The following is an 8,374-nucleotide window of genomic DNA, read 5'->3' on the forward strand; positions in this document are numbered from 1 at the left end:
GGGATGTGTCAGGGAAGGGACTGTGCAGGCTGGCCAGCTTGATCCTCTGTCTGCTGGGGATGAGATGGAGGTGAAGAGGAAGTGATGCCTTTTTCCAGCTCTGGTGGGCATCGCAGGGCCCCCTGGGCAGCCTCTTGGGAGGCAGCGAGGTGGCACTGCATGTACATTGCCAGGACCCCGGCTCCTCTGCATGAGTTTCGAGAAAACTTTGTAGGTGGGGCCAGGCCTGGGTTCTGACCTGCCCCCGCTGAGTGCCACGGCCTTGCTGTGTCCCCCCAAAGGACGCTAAATCCCAGGGAAAGGAGGAAATGAGGCTCCCCCATGACCAGCCACGTGACCCCAAGTCAGTCCCTCTAAAGACCAAGCCCTCCTCCCTGTGCCCACTGCCCGGGGCGGGGAGCCTGGCATATCTGCTCTCTCCACATGTGTCCCAGTGAAGCTCCGCCCCCTTGGCTGAGCCCTACCCTCTGTCTCAACACCCCTGCTGCAAGGGGAAGCGGCGTCCGGAGGGGAAGCTGCTGGGCCTGCCTGCTGCCTGGCCTTCAGCCACCTGCCCATCTCCATGGGGTACCTGGGGTGGCCACCCACTCCTGTGGGAGCCGGGTGGGTCAGGGGGGCCTAACGCACAAATCCTTCCCCAAGAAGCTGCCCAGGGAGGCAGACTGCCCCCTATCCTGAGGGCCTGGCCCTACCGTGAGCCGGCCTAGCTGCCCCCCGTGCTCAGCTCCACTGAAGTCGCTGGGCTTGGATGACGCGCATGTGTGTACGTGTGTCTGTTGTAATGTGTTACTTGCTGGCCGAGCACCTTCTTTTCCTTCCCTCTCCCCCTCCCTCTTCCAATAATGGATTCACTGAAAACCTGTTTTGTCCCTGGAGCCAATGGAAAGAGTCCCAGAGGGCAAAGTTGGAGCAGTTAGAGAAACAGGGTCAGTGACCACGTGTGGGATGATGACTCCCAGGATCAAACACCCACAGACCCACTGCTGCCCACAACTGCCCAAGGAGGCCACACAGGGGAGGGGACCCCGACTGCATGCTAGAGAGGCAGGATGGAAGGACTCGCCTGGCGAGCACACCTGTGCCAGGGAACATGTGGGACGTCACAGGGGAGAGGCCGTGTCGGCAGCAGGACCCTGGCATGGTGGGGAAGGCTATCGGCTCTGGGTCATGCCCCCAGGCCCACACGCCAGGCTCACCGTGACTGAACATCAGACAAACCCCCAGAGCGGTGGCCACAGAACACCTGAGGGGGGCTCCCCTCCAGTGCTAAGGCCAGCAAAGCAGGGGAGCCCCAGAAACCACCACAGCCCAGAGGGGCCAGGGAGATGTGGCGGCTAAACGTGACGTGGCATCCTGGATGGGATCCCGGGAAGGAAACGGGATATTAAGTAACAATTCAGAAAATCTGAGTCAACTGCGGACTTAATAATAGTGGATCCATATTAATCCATTTGCTGCAACGGATGCCACGTACCCGTGCCAGAGGGTCCACTTTGGGGGAAACTGGGCGTGGGGTGGATGCGAACTCTCCGTACTTCCTTTGCAACTTTTCTGTACATTGAAAACTGTTCTAAAATATATTGTATATAAAAATGTGGTTTTGTCCTCTCCCCGCCATCTCATGGCACAGAGGGGAGATGGTTCTGCCACCCTATCACTGAGTGTGGAACTCTGCCCCTTGCTTGCCTACCAGACTCCATTCACTGCTCGTCCGCGAGACAGCCACTTACTCAGTGACGTCAGCTGCCCACCTGCTCCTTCACCCATCCATCCTCATTCACTAGTTCCCTCTTGCACCCTTTCATGCTGTCGTCAATTCACCCAGCTGTTGACTTGCCCCTGCCGACTGCCTCAGTTTACCTAGATAAGTTGCCTCTGCGAATCTGGGTGGGGGGGCATTGTCACTGAAGTAGGCCCTTCCCACTGCAAGGCTGCTCCCCTTGGGCCAGGAGGTGGCAGCCTCTACCCTCCTTCCAGACAGCCGCCCACCCGGAGGGAAGCCTGAGCGCCCCTCCCCCTTCTCTTCCATCAGAGATAAGCCAGGGCCCTGAGGCCTGGAACAGGGTGGGGACCCTGGCCCCAACCCTGTGGGGCTGGTGGATAGGGACACAACCTCTCCCACGCAGGGAGGCCAGCATGTCTCATGGGAGTGCACCTGGGAAACACCGATCTTCACCGTTTCTCTATCACTTTGCCTTCTCCAGCCTGTCAGAATGGGAATCACACTGTGGATAGCCTGTTCACACTGGCCGCCTAGCAATGAACATCTGCGTTTCCTCCATGCCCCTTCTGACTTGAGAGCTCATTTTTCCTTATTGCCAAATAGTACTCCATTGTCTGGATGCATCACTTTATTTACCCACCACCTACTGAGGGACATCTTGCTTGCATCTGAATTTTGGCAATTATAAGTGAAGCTGATATAAACATCCGTGTGTGGGGTTTTGTGTGGACGTAGTTTTCAGCTCCTCTGGGTAAATACAGGGAGTGCGATTGCTGGATCACATGGTAAGAATGTGTTTGGCTTTGTGAGAAACCGTCAAGCTGTCTTCCCACACAGCTGCGCCACCTGCGTTCCCACCCGCGGCGAGTGTGGGTCCCTGCCGCGCCTCGTCCTCGCCAGCATTTGGGGTGTCAGTGTTCTGGATTTTGGGCACTCTCCTAGGTGCAGCGTGGTGGGACCTCAATGGGTGTTTAATTTGCACTTGTCTCCCTGGCGACTCAGATGTGGAGCACCTTTAATGCATACATTCGCAGTGTGTGTCTTTGCTGAGGTGTCTGTTCAGGTCTTTTGTCCATTTTTTAACTGAGTGGCTTTCTTATTGTTGAGTTTTGAGTTCTTTGTATATTTGGCTTATACAAGTCTTTTATCAGACACATGTTTTGCAAATATTTTCTACTTGTCTGTATCCTGTCTTTGCATTCTCCTAACTGGGTCTTTTGCAGGGCAGAGGTTTCGTTTTAATGAAGTCCAACTAATCCGCTATGGCTCTGGTGCTGCATCAGCAACCACCCCCACTGCCTCCGCCGGGGGTGGTCATCTGTCTGCAGGGCCCTGTCAGCACTCCCTTCTGTGGGATGCGATGCCGGCCCATTGCCTTGATGGTATCACATTGATGGGGCCTGATGGGTGAGGAGAGATCACTTGGGATCCTCGGGTGCCGGGGGTGGGTGTCCCAGGCGTGCGGCAGGTCAGGGTGCCACCAGGAGTCCTCGGCTGACCCCTGACGTTAGTCACAGTCCAGCATGCTTAGGATTCGGAGCAAAGCCCTGCCGTACTCTGTGGACAACTCTCCTTTTGAGAAAGAGAACCTGGCTTGCTTCTGGGCTGTAAGAGAGACTGAATGTGTGGCCACGGGCCACCAGGGTTACACCACACTGCTTCCAGCCTGGAAAGGGCACCCGTTTGGCCTCACCACAATAGATCCTTACTGTCTGTCCCTGACCACAAGGCTTCCTCCCAACACCACTGTGGACTTCAGGGAGGGCCTTGGTCACTACCACAGAGAACTTCCCTTCTGACCGAGGCGCTCATGTCTTAGCCAGTGGAGCGGGGCAGCGGGCCACTCTCACAGAACTTAGCGGGCTCACAGTGGTCCCCACGGCCTGATGAGACAGCAGATAGGATGCAGCCGTGGCACCTGCTGAGCCCAGCGCTTCTCGGGGCTGAAACAGCAGTGCCCGGGGGCAATGTGCGGTCTGCACCTGCCTTTCCCCTCATCTGAGATCCGCGCTTCAGGAATCGTGGGGGTGGGCATGATGCTTTCTGTCATCACCCTAATGAGATGCACGGCGGGCATCTTTGTTCCCATCCCCCACGTCCAGGTTCTCCTCGTCTGGAAGTCCAAGTTCCCAGGGGAGCAGGGCTCCACTGGAGGCCACAACGTGTCCATTAACCTGGAGGTTGAGACCCCCACCAGGCCCCTCTGGGGTCCCCCACCAGAGGGTGGACAGGCAGAGAGCCGGCTGCAGCACAGGCTGGGTGGCCAGCGCCAGGCACGGCAAACCGGCCGTCCTCATGGCCCATGGATGAGCAGGAGCATGTCTGGAATGCAGCACAGCCCCCGGGGCACTGAGGACTCCCTGTCCTGTGATTAAGCTCAATAGAAAATTGCAACCATTGGCCCGGACCCTTCAGGAATGAAGGCCTGGGTCGTCCCACGAGCAGGGAGCCCCCGGCAGCTGGGGCACTTGTGGGACAGAGCACAGCGTGTATACCAGCTGGGACCACAGGGCCGCCACAGCAGCCAGCCTGGAGCAGCTGTTGGTGTTTCTTCCTTTGCTGTGGTATATGGGACGTGACTTGGCCACCGACGTCCGTCTCCCCCTCCTCCCCTACCCCTCTATAACCATGCCTGCGAGGTTCACTTCGAACCTCGGTGCCTAAGGGACAGCACCGCAGAATGGGAAGGTGACATCTGGAGACCGCAGGTGGGCCAGAGGATGCCCTCCTCTTGGGGGACAGGGAGAGTGTCTGGGGTGCAGGCTTAGCTGCATCTCGCTGGACAGAAGCAGGGTTTACTGTGTCTCTGGAACTTGAGTGCAGCTGGAGGAGGCGCATGGGCTCTTGCGACACCATTTGGAGGGAACGTCTGGGACAGGCGGACCCACAGCCATGGAAAGCAGGTTGGAGGATGCTGGGAGCTGGAGGCGTGGCTGCTCATGGGTGTGCAGCTTCCTTTTGTGATGATGCTGTCAAGTTGGACAGTGGTGGCTGCCTGGCTCCGTGAATGTTCTCCACGGCACGGAACTGTGCACTTTGAAAAGCGGACTTCACAAAATGAGTTACGACTCAGTAAAGATGCATTTGTGCAAAAACAGAGAGTAGGGAGGGTAGGCCTTGTACTGTCACAAGCTGGAAGCGTGTTTCCAGCATCACCCTCTCTGCTGGTTCGGTGGCGTGGGTCATGTGACTGGCATGCGCTCTGGAAGGGGGAGGTGAAGCGCTGGCCTCTTCCCATGCTCAGAAGGCTGCTCAGCCCAGGCAGGGCTGGCCTGCCACCTAACGGCGCCCTGACTCAGTCACTCCTGGGGTCCTGCTGGAGGGTCGGAGCCCTGTCTCATGCAGCTGGGAGGCGCCCCCAGTGTCTCTCCTCCCTTCCTGCTGGGAGATGTGGAAGCCAGGGACCTCTGGGCCCCAGACCCAGAAGGCCCACCGGGTCCTCACCCTGCCTGCCCCTGCAGTCCTGGTCTCTCCACGTCGGTGGCCCAACTCTCCCTGGGTTTTTGTGTCACTGAGTTTGGTGTCATTTCCCAGGCTCCTGCTGTCCTCTGGGCCTCTCTGCACAGTCATCCCCAGCTGTCCTCTGGGCCTCTGTCCTCAGTGCTGCCACCAATCCAGCCTCTGCTCTGCTCTCCTGCAGCCTTGCAGCCCTGCCACCGTGTCGTGCCCAGAGCACTGGGTAGAGCTCTTTATATAGAGTCAACAGCCATGTATTGCCCACAGGTGTGCAGTGAGCTAGTCAGCCAGGGCCAGGTGAGAATCCGGGCCACAGGAACTCTCGTTTTATCCACACATATATTTTGCATATTAACCCCTTTTAGATATATGGATACATCTATGAGATATATGCATCTTCTCCCATTCAGTAGGTGCCCTTTTCATTTGTTGGTCATTTCCTTTGCTGTGCAGAAGTTTGATGTAGTTATTTGTTTATCTTTGTTTTTGTTGCTTATGCTTTTGGTGTCATATCCAAAAAGTTGTTGCCAAGATCAGTGTCAAGGAACTTACTCCATGTGTTTTCTTCCAGGATTTTTATGGTTTCAAGTCTTATTTTTTTAACTCTCTAATCCATTTTGAATTTCTTGTTAATGATGTAGATAGAGGTACAGTTACATTCTTTTGCATGTGAATATCCAGTTTGTCCCAATACCATTTATTGAAGAGATTATATTTTTCCCATTGACTGTTGTCAGCTACTGTGTCAAATATTAGGTGACCATGTATGCATGAGTTTATTTTGGGCTTATGATCCTGTTCCATAGGTCTATGTGTCTGTTTTTATGTCAATACCATACTGTTTTGATTACTACAGTTTTGTAATATAGTTGGAAATCAAGAATGATGCCTCCAGCTTTGCTCTTCTTTCTCAAGTTTGCATTGACTATTTGGGTCTTTTGTGGTTCCAAAAGAATTCTAGAACTGTTCTTCCTATTTCTGTAAAAATGCCGTTGGAATTTTCATAGGGACTTCATTGAATTCATAGATGACTTTGGGTAGTATGGACATTTTAGCAATATTAACTCCTCTGATCCATGAACATTTATTTGTGTCTTCTTTAATTTCTTTCATAAATGTCTCCCAATGTGCAGTGTACAGATCTTTCACCTCTTTGGTTACATTTATTCCTCAGTATTTTCTTATTTTTGATGCTATTGGAAATGGAATTGTTTGGTTTATGTTTTTTTCAGATAGTTTGATGTTAGTGTACAGAAACAATTGATTTTTGTGTTGATTTTGTGTCCTACAACTTTAGTGAATTTGTTGATTAGGTCTAACAGTTTTTTGTTGAGGTCTTTAGGATTTTCTTTATATAAGATCATGTCATCTGCAAAAAGAGTCAATTTTACTTCTTCCCTTCTGAGTTGGCTTCCTCTTATTTCTTTTTCTTGCCCAATGGCTCTGGCCAGACCTTCAGTACTTTGTTGAGTATGAGTGGTGAGAGTGAGCACTACTTGTCTTGTTTCTGACCTGAGAGGAAAAGCTTTTAACCTTTCATCATTGAGTGTGTTAGCTGTGGGCTTGTCATATATGGCCTTTATTATATGGAGGTACTCCCTTTTTTTGAGTTTTTCATCATGAAAGGATGTTGAATTTTGTTGTTTTTCTGTATCTATTGAGATGATCATATTATTTGTATCTTTCACTCTGTTAATGTGATCTATCATATTTTTTTATTTGCTTATGTTGAATCATCCTTGCATCCCAGGGACGAATCCCACTTGATCATGATGAATGATCCTTTTATGCGCTGTTGAATTCAGTTTGTTAATTCAAAATTCTCAATTCTGTGAGAATTTTTGTCTCCATATTCATCAGTGATATTGGCCTGTAGTTTTCTTTTCCTGTGGTGTTTTTATCTGGCTTTGGTATCAGAGTAATGTTGGCTTCATAAAATGAGTTTGAAGTGTTCTCTCCTCTTCAATTTTTTGGAAGAGTTTGAGAAGGATTGGCGTTAATTTTTCTTTAATTGTTTACTAGAACTCACCAGTGAAATCATCTACTCTTTTGTTGGGAAGATTTTCATCACTGATTCAATCTCCTTATTCACTATTGGTCTGTTAATATTTTCCGCTTCTTCATGACTCACATCTTGGTAGGTTGTATGTTTCTAGGAATTTATCCATTTCTTCTAGATGGTCCAATTTTTTGTTGAATAATTATTCATAGTAGTCTCTTATCCTTTGTATTTCTGTGGTACTACTTGTAATATCTCTTATATTTATAATTCTATTTATTTCCGTCCTGTCTCTTTCCTTCTTGGTTAATTTAGCTCAAGGTTTGTCAATTTTGTCTATCATTTCAAAAAACCAACTCTTAGTTGTAGTAATCTTTTAAAAATTGTTTTCCTATTCTTCATTTCATTTATTTCTACTCTAATCTTTATTATCTTCTTTCTTTTTCCAACTTTGAGCTTAGTTTGTTCTTTTCCTACTTCCTCGAGGTGTAATTCTAGATTCTTTTTGGGGGATCTTTCTTTTTTCTTGATGTAAGGAACTGCAGGTTTCTTTTGATTAGTTTTGACACAGAATATCTTTTGAAATCTATACCAATTATTTATTGATACATAACAAATAACCCAAGACTCTGTGGCTTAAAACATTAAATATTTCTTATCTCACAGTCTTCATGGTCCAGAAAACTAGGCGCAGTTTAGTGAAGTGTCTCTGGATCAAGGTTTCTCACGGGGCTGATTTTTTTCCTTGTGCCTCAGGACCCAATAGGGTTCAACATGGCATGTTACTGTTATCCATCCTATCTTTACTTAAAACGTTAATATTTTGGTTTTCATAGAATTTTCACATGAATTTGTGTTCTTAAAAATATATTACATTAAGATATTATTTATTTTGACTGTGGCATTTTTTTGGTTCCCTCCTTAAATTTAGTGACCGAGGCAAGTGTCTCACGCATCTCATTCTAGTTCTGGCCTTGAAGGTGACTGTCAGGACGGCTGTCTCTTTAGCTACTGCCTCATACAGCATCGTCTTACTTTTAGTATCTTAGTGTCTTTAGATTTGAAGTTAATTTCTTGAAGGCAGACGGAGTTTGATCTTGCTTTTTTACCCAGTCTGACAATTTCTGCCTTTTAACTGGGATACTTGGCCCATTTACACTTAATATGATCATTGATTTTCTTAGGTCTATAATCTT

The sequence above is a fragment of the Manis javanica genome, chromosome 11 (genome assembly GCF_040802235.1).
Source record: "Manis javanica isolate MJ-LG chromosome 11, MJ_LKY, whole genome shotgun sequence".
NCBI classification, from domain to species: Eukaryota; Metazoa; Chordata; class Mammalia; order Pholidota; family Manidae; genus Manis; species Manis javanica.